The following is a 16,548-nucleotide window of genomic DNA, read 5'->3' as shown; positions in this document are numbered from 1 at the left end:
CATGAAATTCTTGCACTTGGGGGTGGGGGTTGGGGAGGGCGGTTCCTCAGCCCGACCTGCGCCCTCTCGCAGTCCAGGAGCCCTTGGGGGATGTCAAACTGCTGGCTTAGGCCTGAATGGGCCACCACTGCTGCACCAGCCAGCCTTGAGCCCTGCCCCACTAAGGGCTTCTGGCTGAGCGGCGCTCCCCCTATGGGAGCACACTGACCACTGGGGACAGTTTTAGCATTTAGCGTCTGCCCCTGGTAGTCAGTGAGCATCATAGTGACTGGTCGTTCTGCCGTTTGGTCAATTTGCATATTAGCCTTTTATTATATAGGATTATTAAAATAATTATGTTATGTTAGTCAGGAGCTTGATTACTTTAAATGAATAGATTATTTAATACTGTTTGATGATGATGATAATAATAATAATATATAATCTTTTAATCTAATGTATTTGACTACCTTCCCAGGATTTGAATTTTTAGATACTTTTCCTTGACCTAGAATTGGCTTTAGATCATTCCAATAGACTCTGGAATGCCTTAAGTGTTTGTTTTCTCTCTCATAAAGGAAAGTTTTCTGCTTAAGGTACATGGAAAACTTTGTCAAATAATAGTAACTATATTATGCTTTCATTTATAGCTCTAATTGTTACTCTGCAATACTGTGTTTTTTAGAAAGGACAAGATTCCATGTCATTTGTATTACTCTATAAAGTACTTGAACTTATAAAAGTACTAGCAGGAAAAATCAGGAAAAACAAAAATTTTATTATAGGGCTGAATGAATAATTATATAGTTTTTGTAACTTTTGTTAAAAGTATTGCTAATTCTTAAGCATTTTGTTTTTCAGATATAAGGAAGCATTTTTAAGGCAATTTAGTAAATTATATATTTTTCTCCCTGTCCCTCCAACACCTCTTTTTATTCCAATTTACTACCCTTATGCATTACCTCCCCCAATTCCTCTCTACTGTATGAGAGCTCATAATTAGATTTGGTTATATATCATTCCTAAACATGATCAAATTAAAGCCTAGTTAACCTTTCTCTCAGCAGGCAGTCTGGCCTGCAGCAATCTGACTAATACTGTACCTCCCACCCCTCCATATAAGCAAAATAAGCGGTGGGACCCTTCTGCTGAAGTATTCCATTGGGAAGTTTGTTGAGGAAGTCATGCCCATTTGACAGTCCTAGGGGACCAACAGATTATAGATTGGAGCCCACATGGTCATTAGCAAGCCAACCACACTGACATTCTGGTACACAGTACATCTAATACTAGTTACATCAGTTATGCAGGCATGCCTGTGGTTTGGACTGAGGGAGGGGTGAGTTCCCCATAACCTCGAGTACTAGGCTTGCCAGTTCAGGAAACTTTATGGAGATTAGGCCATATTTTCAATCCTTTGAAATTGTGGCATGGTGACTACCAGAACTCCCCTGGCTACTATAGTATGATTTTTACTGATAATCATACTGACAATAGCCTAATTTGCACCACTCACCCCTATGTCTTGTTATGGGCCCAATCTACTAATAAACCATAGTTCATCTTTTCTAATACAGGTTAGAAAGGAAGCTTATTTTACATCCTGTATTACCACTCTGAATATTACTTCATTGAACATCAGCACTGTTATGGACTTAGGAGACAAGCAGAAATCCTAATACCTGTTAATCTCAGTAGGAAATGGCAAGGCTCATAGCTATCAAAATCTTAGAAAGAGCATTGAGCCGATTACAGCCCAAAAGAGTTTTGGGAATGCTCATTGCAGCCATCATCTCAGCTGTTGTTTTTCTTACTACTGCCAGCATCGCTGTGGTGGCCCTTTGTGAGTCTGTGCAGACTGCCACATTTGCAGACAGTATGGCCTATAATGTAACTAGGGAATTCACTATACAACAGGACATAGATCAAAAAATATTAGGTAATAGAGGCAGCCATTGAATATTTGGGGGAAAGACAGGACACTATAGCATACAAGCAAGTGCTCAATTGCGATTGGGAACATAAGCACATATGTGTCACCCCCTTAAAATAGAACAGTAGTCACCATCAGTGGATTGATGTTAAAAAGCATCTATGGGGAGTCTTTCATGATAATCTTACTGAAAAAGTAAATATGTTACAAAGCCAAATTAAAGAGTCCTTACTTGCTATCAACAAATATGAAAAAACAGACTTCTGCTTAGAATACGATAAAGGAGCATATAGACCCCACTACATGGTTTCCTAGAATCTGATCGGACTAACCATTGCTGTCATTGTAATTCTCTTTGTTTTTCTTACAGTCTACAAAATCGGAACTTGAGTAGTGAATGCACTTCACGGACCCTAACATTCCAAAGCAGAAAGTTCGCCATCTCCTTCTGTCTTCTGCAGCCAGCAAAACAAAAAAGGGGAGATGTGGGTAAGCACAGGACTTGATTGGAAAGTTTGTAAGGAGGAATCTCCAAAAGAGCGGAACTCCGGGGGGGGTGGGGGGGCTGGCCAAAGTTGACTTTTCCAAACAACTCTGAGCCCCCAGGTGTTTTATCTGGAATCTTTGTTTAGTCTTTAGAGGTCTTTGCTTAAAGGACACTACAGACACATATGTCTTCTCAAGGATGATTACTCTACTGACAGTATCTAATAGTTAATTTTAGTTCAAGCTGTTGTTACAATAAAAGCCTAAGGAGGCAGGTGAACGGGGCTGTTTGGTTTCTCAAGCCAAGCAATCCCTTAGCCCGCTCTTTCACAGAAATGTGTGTCAGAGTAATCATTCATCTGTTGCTCAGGGCCTGCCTGTCAGCCCCAGCAATAGTGCACATTCATACAGGCAGTCTTGATGCAGGTTTCTCAGCAAACTTCTCTGCTTTGGCCTCTCCCATTATCAATCACAAGATAATGCATTTCTCAATGAGGATCTGTAAAACTAGAGCTGGACAGAAGAATCCTCAGGGTTCTGACTATTAGAACAGTCGGGAAACACATCACTTGGATCCTCTGACACACCTTTTCCACTGATTAGCTAGCCACTGATTACAGAAACACAGCTCAAAGCTTTCACTATCCTTTGGACCATTGTTGTTTTCTGAATTTTTGAAAATGGCCACACTTGACAGTTCTGGCTGAGCACAAAGTGCCCAAACCCCCTGGCCCCCCAGGAAGACCCTCTCCACAAACCTCACATCTCTCACATCCCAGATGGGCAGCTGGAGGAGCCAGTGCGATACCAGGCCTCATGGCTGGTGTTCCCAGATGTCTCCCAGCTGCTCTGGATGGTCCTCTCTGGCCTTCCATTTGACCTAGTGGACCTTGTATCTTTTCAAGGGCCTCATGCACAGTTGCCACACAGGAAATGTTGCTGGATGAATTCTGGTTGCAGTACATTTTTAAAGCCCTTTGAAAATCTATATATATAAAAGCCTAAGTGACTGTTAGTCCAGTCAACCGAATGACCAGTCGACCGGTTGCTATGACATGCACTGACCCCCAGGGAGCAGACGCTCAATGCAGGAGCTGCCCCCTGGTGATTAGTGTGCTCCCGTAGCCAACCTCCCGTGGCCAGCCAACCTTCTGTGGTCCCTCTCCCCAGCCAGCCAAACTCCTGGCCCCAATCAGCCCAATTGGGAATGGATAAAAAAATATTAGCTAGACTACAGGTGAGAGAGAGAGAGAGAGAGAGAGAGAGAGAGAGAGAGAGAGAGAGACGGGGCCCAATAGGCCCCAGTTGGGCAGCCAGCCCAAGGGACCCCACCTGTGCATGAATTCGTGCACTAGGCCTCTAGTAAATAAATAAGAAATGACTCTGCTGTGGGTAAAACTTTTGTCATCTTTCCATTTGTTTGACGAAAAAGAATACAGAATGATGAGATTAAAATCTAAAGCTTTTGGAAGAATTATTCACATTCTCTATGGTTTAAAAATATTGCCTGTCGTCCCCTAGAAATGACATGTTCTGGCTGAAGTGCTTGGAGTAAAGCCAGCCTTGATTCTTTAAAATTTGATGGTGTTCTGAATGCATACTAAACACTAGCCGTGCATTATGCAATATTTAGAGAAAATATAAATCATCTAAATCAGCATGTTCCAGATGTGCCTTTCAGAACCAGTAAGAATTTTCTCCCTCAAGTTGCAATTTGGGAGAAAAGAAAAGATTTATTCTAGCTCAAAGAATTTTTATAGGAAGAAAACTTGCATACTTTTATTAACCCTGTCATTTCTTAAACTCTTTGACTACAGAACTCTTTTCTTTGTGGAATGTCACATGCCATTATATTAGTCAGCTGCTGTAACAAAGAGGTCAAACAATATAATGACAAGTTTATTCCTATTTCATGTAACAGTCCAAGGCAGGTAGGAAGACTGCTCTACTCCATAGATTTAGTCAGAATTCCCAGTTCTATCTGGGTTTTCCACCACCCCTAGAACATCATCTTTGTCTGTATGGTCAAAATTGGGTCACAGGCCTATAGCTAATAATATGTATTATATACTTGAAAGTTGCTGAGAGTTGATTGAGAGAGAGAGAGAGAGAGGATTAACTATGTTAGGGGATAGAGATGTTATTTATCTTGATCTTGGTAATCATTTCACAATGTATATCAAATCATTGCATTTTACACTTTAAATATATACAATTATATTTGTCAATTATTCCTCAATAAACTTGAGAAAAAATGTAGTTCTCAAAACACAAAACAGAAAACCTCCTGTACAAAGAACTGGATCACAGGTATATCTGCATTCCAGTTCATAGGTAGAGAAGAATTTGAAGGATCATATGTGCAATATTTTAAGACTGTCTGGAAGTAGCACACATCATCTTCTGTCAAATTCTAGTGTTGAAAATGTTGTCATATGGCAACTCCTAGCTTCAAGAAAGGGGTAGAAATTATAGACCCTAATAATGGAGGCAATTTCTCAGCTATCAGTCCATTAATATGTATCATAGTCACCAAACCAGGAAAACCCATATGACCCTACCCATCCAGGAAAGCTGCCACTTAGGTACCACCAAATAGTGGACCAATCAAAGACTGCCAAATGTACTTGAAAGCCAATTAGAAAGCTTCTCTCACTTTCAAAATTCCACCCTACTAGAATTAGAAAATCCCACCCTGAAAGAATATTCACCAAAGACTGTCATAAGACTTCCTCTTTCCAGCCTATAAAATCCACTCTCCTTTTAATCCCCTTCCAGTCTCTACTGGAATAAAAGTGATGGCAGTGACCCCTTTTCAACAGTAAGATTTGAATAAATAGCCTTTGATTAACTCTATAGGTGGTCTTTGTCCTATTGACAAAATAATTACAGGTTGTTCAAATAATGAAAGAATAGGAAATCATGAACATTCTAGAAGAAAACATTTTAAAGAATAACTTTGGAATGGGAGGGATCTTTTAAGCAAAACGCAAAATCCAGATGCCAAAAGGAAATGGCAAAAAAAAAATTAAGATAGACAGGAAGCAAAATTTTTTTGTATAAAACATTTTTAAAGTTAAAAGATAAAATTTCCAAGCATATAACAAAGGATTGATTTCCTTGATATAGAATCACTTTAAAAAATTAATGAAAATAATTCAAGAAAAATGGACAAAGGAAATAAATACAATTCATAGGAAAATAAATACAAATAACTAATCCTATCTAATAAAAGAGTAATATGTAAATTAACCATCACTTCACAACAAAGATGGTGACGCCCATAGTGGCCGGGGTGCGACACTGGCGGTGTTGCCCTGGCAATGCGAGGCCAGCGTCCGAGTTCTGGCTGCATGGAGGGAGGGCAGCAGAGGGCCTTTGGGCCAGAGGCTGGAGCGAGGGACACTGGTGTCGTTGCAGGCCAGACTGAAGGACCCCTCGGCCCCATGCACGAATTTCATGCACTGGGCCTCTAGTAAATATATAAAAAGAAGCATAGCCTAACACATAATCAAAGAGTTACAAATTAAAATAAGATACTTGAAAATCTATTAGAATGTCAAATTTTAAAATATTTGATGTTATGCAATATTGGTAAGAGTATAAGGGAACAGGTACTCTCATATCATGTTGGGAACAGGATAAAACACTATGAATTTTTATTTTATTTTAAATATATATTTTTTTATTGATTTCAGAGAGGAAGGGAGAGGGAGAGATAGAAACATCAATGATGAGAGAGAATCATTGATTGGCTGCCTCCTGCAGGCCCCTTCCTGGGGACCGAACCCGCAATCCGGGCATGTGCCCTTGACCAGAATCGAACCTGGGACCCTTCAGTCCGCAGGCCAATGCTCTATCCACTGAGCCAAACCAGCCAGGGCCAACACTATGAATTTTTAAAAGTCAATTCACAACAATCAAAATTTAAGATGTGTATATGCCTTGATCTTGCAATTCTACTTTTAGGAATTTATTTTATGAGCAAAGATATATATGAAGAGGCATATTCAGGTTATGTGTAGGTTTTTGTTTGGACTTAATTTTCATTTTGGGGGGAATAAATGCTTAGGAGTGTGACTACTGTTTACTTTTTAAAGAAACTGCCAAACTATTTTTCAGAATGGCTAGAAAATTTTTCATTCCCACTGGCAAATAATCAGTGGTCCATTTTCATTATGTCATTTCCCAAATTTAGTATTCTTAGTGGTTTTTTGATCCTGAAAAATTTATGCTACTTTCCCTACCTTTAAAAAAATCATTCTAAGTCCACAGTTTATGTTAGAGTTCACTCTTACTTAGTATTGTACATTCTATAGGTTTTGACAAATGCATAATGACATGTACTCACCATTATACTGTTCCTACTATTTTCAATTGTAGCCATCCTAGTAGGTGTGCAGTGATATCTCATTTGTGGATTTAATTTGTGTTTCCCTAATGGCTAATGATGTTAAACATCTTTTCATGTACTTCTTTGCCATTCATATGTCATATTTTGTGAAATATCTTTCATATCTGTTACCCATTTTCTAATTGGATTTCTTTTTTAAAAAAAATATATTTTATTGATTTTTAACAGAGAGGAAGGGAGAGTGATAGAGAGTTAAAAACATCGATGAGAGAGAAACATCAATCAGCTGACTTCTGCACACCCCCTACTGGGGATATGTCCACAACCAAGGTACATGCCCTTGACCGGAATCGAACCTAGGACCCTTCAGTCCACAGGCTGACACTCTATCCACTGAGCCAAACCAGTTAGGGCTAATTGGATTTCTTTTACTGTTCAGTTTTGAGAGTTCTTTATATAATCTCAATACAAACCCTTTGTCTGCTATATGATTTGCAAATATTTTCTCCCAGTCTATAGCTTGCTTTTTCATCCTCTGAACAGGGTCTTTCACAGAGAAAAAATTTTAACTTTGATGAAGTCTTATTTACCATTTTTTCTTTAATGATCATACCTTTGGTGTCATATGTAGAATTCTTTCCCAACTCTACATCCCTGTATTAGTTTCCTAGAGTTGCTATAACAAATCAACATAAACATTGTGACTTAAAGAAGAGAAAATTATTTTCACCTCTGACTGTGGCAAAATATTCATTATTTTTATGCATGCTATATCCTGTCACCTCTCTAAATATAATAATTATTCTTAAGCTGTACAACTTTTTAAAATTATTATTAGCTTTGTTTCCTTGTGTGTAAATTCTTTTATTTGTTGAAGTTGTGGCCTATGCCAGATCATGTCTGTTGGTACTTAGCCCTATATCCACTTTGCTATAATCCCCTTTGTATTCCTGAAGCTGGGTATCTGAAATGACATATCCCAGACTCCCTGCCAGATGAGTGCTATTTAGATTATGCAAATGAAGGACAGTCACACAAGATTGAAGGAGGGAAGAAGATTGTGTTTCAGACAGTGCCCATGGCAGTGGCAGTGGCCCCTGCTACTGTTCAGGTAGTGAGTGCAGGCTTATGGGCTACAGCTCAGGGACTGTAGCCACTTCCTGATCTATGGGCAACACCATCTCCCTCGCTTTGCTTCTCCAGCCTTTCCAAAATTATGGTAGCAACTTCCTTGATGGATGCAGTATTTTGGTATTGGAAGCAGTCCAAGCAGATAGGCTCTCATAGATATAAATTTAAGGTTGCTTATCGGAACTGGCCTCCTTGCCAGTAGAACTGGGTTATTATTAGTCTAAAGCAGCCGTGAGCAAACTAGCCCCCGGGCCGGATTCGGCCCGTTTGAAATGAATAAAACTAAAAAAAAAAAAAAAAAAAGACTGTACCCTTTTATGTAATGATATTTACTTTAAATTTATATTAGTTTACACAAACACTCCATCCATGCTTTTGTTCCGGCCCTCCGGTCCAGTTTAAGAACCCATTGTGACCCTCGAGTCAAAAAGTTTGCCCACCCCTGGGACTCTAAAGCATGAGGGACAAAAGAGATATTTAAGTTAGAATTCAGGGTTGCCTTGAATGGAGTGCAATTGTAGACAAATCTTTGGAAGATATAAAGGAATATTCTCCTTTCTTGACATTTCTGAGGATTCGGGGATGGAATGGAAGGCTGCAGGGTATGCTTACTCTGCCATCCTGCTCCAATCTTCTGTATTATTTTTTGAAATGGTGATTATGCTTATTGCTCAATTAAGATTATGTTTTAAAAATCACTACAAGGAAAACTATGTGGCAATATTTAACCATACTTCATGGACACTTGGCCTGCTATTTCAATATCCCAGTGCACATGTTGAAGGGGTTTGAACAGTAGCCATGATACCCTGGAGGAAATGATCACATTTTTTGATTATTTCATTCCAGTAACAGTTCTGTCCTGGGAAAAAGATTAGCCTCCAGGCATTCCTGACTGTTTTTCAGTTACAGTCTCTAAACCAGTATGCAGCAGCATTGCTTCTTTCTACAAGGTGGCCTTTGTAGTAGCTGGCAGATTTCCCTGGGGCCTCAGAATGGCAGACTTTCGCAATGTCACTGGCTGACAGTTCAATCCAGCACAGGCTTGGCGAGATTTTAGGGCTAAAGTCATTGCACCTTGTGCAATAGTTAAAGCTTGCAATAACCAGCTGCAGTCCCTAAGGCTGGGAAAAAATACTTTTTATGCCAATCTCAAAACTACCCTAAAATACATGCACGAATCTTAGAGTCTCAGAGTCCATCTGGAGGGGTGAAGAACATGAGGTATTACAAAGCCTAAGAATTTTGTAGTCTGATGGATCTGGGTTCAAATCTTGAATCTGTACCTTGGACAAGTCACTTACTAGAACAGTGATGGCGAACCTTTTGAGCTCGGCGTGTCAGCATTTTGAAAAACCCTAACTTAACTCTGCTGCCGTGTCACATATAGAAATTTTTTGATATTTGCAACCATAGTAAAACAAAGATTTATATTTTTGATATTTATTTTATATATTTAAATGCCATTTAACAAAGAAAAATCAACCAAAAAAATGAGTTCACGTGTCACCTCTGACACGCATGTCATAGGTTCGCCATCACTGTACTAGAATGATCTCCGGATGCTTTATTTGTAAAGTGGGAAACAATCATAGTTATCTCCAAGGGAAGATTATAACAATTCACTTACTAATTGATTCAACATTTGTTATTGCCTACCTTTTACTAGATCTTATTCTAGGGCCAAGGGGACACAATATTGAACAGGCAATGTGCCTGATTTCATGAAGTTTACCTTCTAATAAGTAGAGAAAGATAGTAACACAGACCAAACTAAATAAGAAAATGCCACAATAAAAATGAAACAGCGATGAAACAGAGAGTTGCTGCAGTTTCTCTGTGTTTTCTTCTTGGTTCAAACTACCTAGTAACTATATAGAACCTCATTTTCACAGGCCCCTTATCTAAGCCAGTAGGCCTTTGGAGAGGGTCTCATGATTAATTTTAATGGTCCAATGGTGATGGAAGGAGACTCAATTTTAGGTGGTTAACACATAATGCATTATACAGGTGATGTATTGTAGAGCAGTATACCTGAAACCTACATAATTTTATGAACTGATGTCACTCCAATAAATTCAATAACTTTTTTAAAAATGTTAATGGCTCAATTTGACTTCTCTGGAAACATTTGCATACAGCATGTCCTAAAATAACATCATTTCATTCAATGTTTTATTATAACATTGATGAGATGCTGTAGGAACTTAACTTCTGTTTATATCAATTAGACTATGGTAAAATTGGTTTTGTTTTATGTCGCTTCATAAAACAGAACCTATGGATGACATTAAGTGAGGACCTACTATATGAGTAGAAGGCAGAGGCCTTGGGCCATACTTTCACTTTACTTTGCTGGTGGACTTTTAGACTCTGTGTAGCCAGTGAAGGTGGTGTTTGGGGGTAGGCAGACACTTTCTTGCCCATCCTCTGCCTGAAAACACTCTGTTTCTGAATTGTTGGGGTCCAACCCCAGCAGGTCCAGGGGTCCCCAAAGGTGTGGACGGAGTCGGCGAAGAAGGAATGACACGGAGACAGCCCTCAGTTGATCAGCAGCCTAGTCAGGACCTCTAGCCAGGATCTCCAGCCAAAGTTCTGGTCGGAGTTATGGTTAGGAACTGATCAGGATCTGATGTTTATTGTCTTGTTACATCTATATTTATACCAGCCGATTTTAATCCTGTCAATTTCTATTACAAAGGTTAGGGCGTTTCTTATCTCCATTCCAGGGAGTAAAGATTATGTAGCTTAACTACCCGCCTGGCACTTAATTAAGGGGTTGTATCCCCTCCCTAACCTCAGGGAAAAATCCCTACCTGGGGAAACAACCTTTCTCGGAGAGGTGACCTTGGTTAAAACACATGGCGCTTAAGGAGAGCAAACATATTAAGAACAATATGCTATATATGCCAGGTCCCTTGAAACATATGCTGTGCAGATGTTTCTTTCCTGCAGCTACTGTGTCAAGCAGCAAGGATGGACCGGCTCCCGGCACTGAATGTCTTGTAGAATTTGTTACTGGGATCTCAAGCCCTGCTGGGGTCATTTAATGCATCAGAATTTGTGGCTTGCAAGAAGCAACTTTGATCCAGCCCTTCAAAAATATAACATGGGTCTGCCAAGAAAGAGTCCAAGGTGATGAATGTTGCTATTTCAAGCCTAAGCCTAGGAACACCGATGTGGATGGCAGCGTCTGGTCCTCCAGGCTGCTCCAGCCCAGAGCTGGGTTCCCTAATAGGTGGATTAGGCACATGGTTAAGGCACTGGTAAAAGAGAACTCACACACACCTGAAAAGTTAGCTTTTAAAGCCTTATTTAGAATTTTGGAACCAGAAATATCTTGGAGGACGGTATTCTAATATCACATTTTATGTAAGTCTTCTGTTATATTGAATATGAGTTACATAGGGGTGGGGCTCCATAATCTTTTGGAATTCAGGGCCTCTAAAGATCATAATCTGGCCCTGCCCCACACCATCCAGAAACTTCCCCTCACCTCAGTTCTCAGAATTAACACACATAGTCTCTCACAAAACTGGGGTCCAGGCTAGGGAGTGGAGGATGTATTCTATTTCTTACTCTACTGCAGCCCCCTCTGCCTGTTCCCCTTTCTGTAGTGCCAATGACTGAACCACACAGTTTCACACTTCATCATATGCAGTGACCAGGAGTGTGATAGTGGTAACTGGTGCCTCTGACTTTTAGGGCAAATCTATGGGGGAAGGGAGGTCTCCTGGACCATTGGATGATTCCATTTTACATGAGAAAATTTCTCCCGTGATGCAGAAATATATTGTTTTCCTGCTTCTGGTCTTGAACCTTACCCCATCTTCTATTGCTGTTATAGGAAGCAAAAATAAGGGCCAAGGCCTGGGAACATGAGGGTTTGACTGAGTCTCCACTTGGCCTCTTCAGACCAAGCTGGGCTGCCCCAGTTCCCCAGAGTAGAGACCTGGGCAGCTGCCAGGGGCAAGGTGCTGGCCCATTGGTCTCAGGCCTTCACAGGGTTGGCCAATGGGAAGGGAGAGTTGTGAGGTGGGGACTGCCCACCCCCATGAGTAGCAGGCTGCTGAGGCCGAGCCATCTCCTCCTCTCTTCCATCCTGACTGCAGTCTGTGGATCTGATCCCACACCTGGAGGTAAGAGCAATGTGATTAAAGTTCGAGGCTGGGGTTGGTGGTGGCTGCCCTGCCTTGGGGCCTCTGGCTCAGGTGCCCCCACACTCTCCTGTTGCAGCAGCGTGGTGAATGATACAGCAAAGCTTGGCCAGGGCAGTTTTCTTGATTCTCTTCACAGCTCCAAGAGAAAGGAGACTGTTCCTCTGGTCAAAATGCCTGGGACCATCTTGAATTTTGACCAGTTCACTCTGTGGCAAGATGCCTCCCCAGAGAAAAAGTTAGGGTCAGCGAGGGGGAGGAATGGTCCAGTGGTAGAGTCCAATTAGATAAGAGGAGAAGGGGATCAAATGATTCTCACAGAAAGAAGCACAGGAAGAGGCAGTTTGGGAAAAGCCTGAGCGCCGACCTCAGACTGAGTTTGAAATCCAGGTCTACCATGTGATTCTACTCAGCAAATGTTATTGAGCAGGTTTTACGGGTTCACAAGACACAAAGATGAATGAGACATTGTTGCCTATAGATTTGGGAGTATCTGTGGACATGGGGATATCTACGGAGATGTGGGGGACATCTCACAGAGTGATCGAGAGGTTCAAATGAGACAAAGTGAGCAAAAGGCCTGGCATATACTGGAGGGGCTTACGAAAAACCTTATTTTTAGAAGACATTTTCTGATAGAAACAGCTGGGTCTGCCTGGCCTTTGCCAAACTCAATTCTGCTCTCCACAGTGAGCAGTGTCTGAGGCATCCTGGTTGTTTCTAGCTGTCAACATAGAGGCCAGAGTGGGAAGCATTTTAGATGTCAGGCCTGTCCTTGTGTGTCAGAGGATGTGGGTCCCTCGTCAGGAAGGTTCTGGTTTTCAGATCAAGCTTTGCACTGTGTGTAGCCACCTCTGTCCTGGTGAGTTTTTCTTAGGGGCAAAGTTAGCTCCTCCTAACAAGTTTGGGGAGCCAGGGAGCCCTTTATGCTGGCAGAATATGCCCAGAAGAGCATGAGGGTGTCTACTTTGTTCTTGAAGCAAAACAGTGGAAAGCCAGCTCTGTAGCTTAATTGGCAGTCCTTGTGGCCACCCTCCCAGAATGCTTGAGGAGTTGTAAAGAGAGGCACAGGACCTGGTTCTTGTCCTTTCTAAGGTGGCTGCAGGGACCTTTCCATCTACTCCTTGTCAAGCCAGAAGACCAGCGGTCTCAGACAGACACTTGGCAGAGGTCAGGAGGTAGAAGCTCTGGAGACAAGAAGCTTTCAATCAGGAATTCCTTCATGTGCAGAGACCCCGATGCTAAAAATGTGGTGGAGGAATGCTCTGCTTTACTAGTTCTTTGAGAACATGAGTGTGTGAGTGTGAGTGTGTGTGTGTGCACGCGTGTGTGTGTGTGTGTGTGTGTGTGTGAGAGAGAGAGAGAGAGAGAGAGAGAGAGAGAGAGAGAGATTTGGGCATGGAGATGCTGACAATTTTCCCAGGGCTGAGTGAAAGCTTTCAGGTAACTCTCCTGGGAGCTGAGCTAATGCTTGCTTCTGCCATCTAGCATTAGGTTGCACCATGTGAAATTGCCAGTATTCTACAATTTTTTAACCTTTAAAAACAGCAAGTTCATATAATTCAAACTAAGAGTTGTATGATAGAAGCAGAGAAGCATTGATCAGACCCTCAAACCTCAGAGGGAAGGTAAGGGAGGGCGGGGATAAGGGGGAGAGATCAACCAAAGGACTTATATGCATGCATATAAGCCTAACCAATGGACACAGACACCAGGGAGGTGAGGGCATGAGTGGGGGGTGGGGGGAGCAATGGGGGCATAAGGACACATATGTAATACCTTAATCAATAGAGAAAAATTTTTTTAAAAAAGTAAAAAAAAAGTTGTATTATTTTTTAAACCAATATCTTGGTCTCTTCATTCTTCTATATAGGGGAGTCAAAAGCTATACAGGGAGGATTAAATGAAATCAGATTTAAAAGTGCCTCACACAATTTATGCTCCAAAGTACTCTTGCTAAATTTCAAAGTGTTCTCATCGCCCTCATCTTACATGATCTCATTTAGCGGATTAAGAAGCTGAGCCTGGGAAGCCTTTTGGGAGGCAGTGTAATGTGATGGAAAGCTCACTGGTTTGGAAGCCAAATGGGAGTCTCACAGGAATCATCTAAATCTCTGCTTCCCCATCCCAAAAGTTGGGGTTATTTTCCTTGCTTCATGGAGTTCTTATAAAGATTAAAATACTAGTAAGTAATAAATAAAATGAATAATGTGTAAAAGCTTCTGGTGTGGGAGTTAGTTTCTAGGTTAATCTAATAAATGCATCTCTTTCCTTGCCCTTAGTCCCCCATTTGTAAAAGCAGGGGAGGGGTGAGATGGTTTCTGGGGCCCCTCTTGTCTCCCAGGGGCGGTGTGAACTGTGCTTTACTGCCCTTTCCTGCTGGAAGAGTTGGCGCCTGGCGTGGTAACTTCTTCCCCCCATATTGCTCTGTCCCCTGTCAGCCCCAAAGGAGACCTCATCCTTGTATTTCACAAGATTCTGCTCTTGTTACTGAAATTCCAGCAGGTCAAAGTGGAATTTCTCATACATTTAACACTAGAGGCCTGGTGCACGAATTCATAAATCAGTGGGGTCCCTCGGCCTGGCCTGCAGGATCGGGCTGAAACGGGCTCTCCAACATCCCCTGAGGGGTCCTGGATTGTGAGAGGGTCGAGGCCAGGCTGAGGGACCCCACTAGTGCGTGATCAGGGCCGGGGAGGGACCACAGGAGGGCTCCAGGGCATGTCCGGCTCATCTTGCTCAGTCCTGATTGGCCAGACCCCAGCAGCAAGCTAACCTACCGGTTGGAGTGTCTGCCCCCTGGTGGTCAGTGCATGTCATAGTGAGCGGTTGACTGGCCTTAGCATATCATTAGCATATTACGCTTTGATTGGTTGAATGATGACCAGATGAATGGACACTTTTCATATTAGGCTTTTATTATATAGGATATGAAAATGAGAGATCATAACATGGCCTTTGAGGACTCAAAGAACATCATGATCATCCCCTTGTAATTTTTTATTTATTTTTATTTTTTTCTTTATTGATTAAGGTATTACATGTGTTCTTATCCCCCCATTGCCCCCTCACTTGTGCCCTCACCCCCTTAGTGTCTGTGTCCATTGGTTCTGCTTATATGCATTCATATAAGCCCTTGCAATTTTAAAAGCAAACAGCTCCTGTGCATGGGGCCATGAAAGCCAGTGCAGTAGAGAGGAGCCAGCCTTCCATTTCAAATGGCACCTCTGCACACTTCCACTTGTTATCCTGGGGCAGAGGTTATCACACCTCTCTGGTTATCAGATTTCTCTTGTGGGCATCGAGTCCTACCTTCTGGAGTTGTGGGGATGAAATAAGATTAATAGGGGTGGTCCACAAAGCTTCCCCATAAATATTTGTTTGCTGTCATTCTCTTCACTTACATGTATGGAACACTTCATACATTTATAAAATATTTTTAGTCAATTGATTTGTACATAATAATGTAAAATAAATGAGATAAGGATTAATAATCACATTTGCAGGCAAAGAGCATGGTGTCCAAAAGGGAGTAGGGGCAGGTAAGTCACCCAGCGAGTTAATGGTGGAGCTTAGACTAGGAGCCAGGTCACTTGCATCATGATCTGGAGGTCTGTTCATGCTATTGGATGTCTCCATCCTATGGATGGAATAGCAAAAGACAGATGTGTGACCCTGATGTTGTTTTCCTCCTCTGGGCTATGCCTAAGAGTTCATTATTGGGCTTTGGAAGGCCAGAGTTTGATTTCCAGCTCCGCTATGTGTAGGTCGAGGATGTTGGCCAAGTCACTTAACCTCCTTGAAGACCACTTTCTCATCTCTAAAATGGATACAATCAGAGCTAACATTTAAAAAAATATATATTTTTTGATTTCAGAGAGGAAGGGAGAGGGAGAGAGAAACATCAATGATGAGAGAGAATCATTGATTGGCTGCCTCCTGTACGCCCCACATTGTGGATCAAGCCCACAACCCGGGCATGTGTCCCAACTGGGAATTGAACTGAGATCTCCTGGTTCATAGGTCAATGCTCAACCACTGAACACACTGGCTGGGCCAGAACTAACATTTATTGAACGCTGACATGTGCCAGGCACTGTTCAGTACATTGTGTATGGTTTATGCCACACAATCCTCCAACAAATATGCGACTGAAACATGTTACAGGTAAGAACAAATTATTTCCACCTGAGCACTGATATCATGAAGCATGTGCTCCCTATTTCTGCCTCATACTGTCTCTCAAAATGGCTGAGAGAATTAAATATCAAGTGAAGTAGGACTTTCTACACAATGAAGAATTAGAAGTGGAACTTGGCACTGATCTTCATGATCAATATATGCACAATTGAGTCTTAGATCACATGGTTTCATTTAATAATTTTAATAAAGAAGTCTTTCAAAATCAAAATGTAACTATTATTATATTCAAACAAAGAGCACAAACAATTTTTATTTATTTATTTAATTTATTTTTTAATAAATCTTTATTGTTCAGATTATTACAG

The 16,548-nt window shown here is 41.4% G+C and overlaps 1 protein-coding gene across 1 annotated transcript in view; it reads left to right on the top strand.

The window, feature by feature from the left end:
* Positions 1–11,938: 11,938 nt before the first annotated feature.
* The window catches only part of ADIPOQ (adiponectin, C1Q and collagen domain containing), a 20,699-nt gene continuing 16,089 nt past the window's right edge, over positions 11,939–16,548 (top strand). Inside the window, exon 1 of the mRNA XM_005876278.2 lies at positions 11,939–12,022. The gene's annotated coding sequence lies outside the window, so the exon portion shown is untranslated. The remainder of the gene's footprint in view (positions 12,023–16,548) is intronic.

The sequence above is a fragment of the Myotis brandtii genome, unplaced genomic scaffold, assembly GCF_000412655.1.
Source record: "Myotis brandtii unplaced genomic scaffold, ASM41265v1 scaffold483, whole genome shotgun sequence".
In the NCBI taxonomy this organism is placed as follows: domain Eukaryota; kingdom Metazoa; phylum Chordata; class Mammalia; order Chiroptera; family Vespertilionidae; genus Myotis; species Myotis brandtii.
Note: the sequence above shows the minus strand (reverse complement) of the source record. Positions and strands in the feature narration are given on the sequence as shown.